This window comes from Artemia sp. Qi Xiang Cuo, chromosome 21, assembly GCF_049724085.1.
Source record: "Artemia sp. Qi Xiang Cuo chromosome 21, ASM4972408v1, whole genome shotgun sequence".
Lineage (NCBI taxonomy): Eukaryota > Metazoa > Arthropoda > Branchiopoda > Anostraca > Artemiidae > Artemia > Artemia sp. Qi Xiang Cuo.
The window spans coordinates 49,842,584-49,843,247 of NC_142814.1; positions in this window are offsets into that span (position 1 = coordinate 49,842,584).

A 664-nucleotide genomic window follows, 5' to 3' on the forward strand; every position below is an offset into this window, starting at 1 on the left:
AGGGGTGTTAGCTGCCTTCCAATCACTGTTGACTATTAAAAAGGGCACTAGTTATTCCAATTTCCAATCGAATGAGCCCTTTTTGAAGTTTCTACGACAACTCCTTCGATACTAATTGCCCTGGTATGGAAAAAAAAAAAAAAAAAAAAAAAAAAATAATAAATTGTGCCAACATTTTTCTTTACTTAGAAATCTCGATTGCGCTGCCTATGACAAAATCCTGAATTGCCTAATGCTATTTTACCTACATCTTTTCATCCGAAAAATCAGAAAGAAAAATGAACAGAATTTTAAAGTGGAAGGTAGAATTTTTGTTTCAAGAAAAATTTCTTCTTCTCCTTCCTATGAACCGATATACATGGCGAGCCCAAGATGACAGTATTTATTTTTAAGAAACAGATTAGCCGGGATGACGGTTCAAGCCCGGAGGTCGATATTGATAACCAAAAAAGAGAAAAAAACGGTGGCGTATTAGCGCCACCGCCGCCGGTCGACTCAGCGGCGGCGTCAGCGCGCGGTTGCAAGCTCGGGGGCGCGGCGTTTTGTTTTTTTTCTGGGGGACGCCCCCGTTTTTGGGCGCGGCTTCGGGGTCTATTCCGAGAACTAAATTGGTTCAGTTCTTTTCGGAATTCCTTCTAAGCAAGAGTTCTTGAGTTCAGCAATT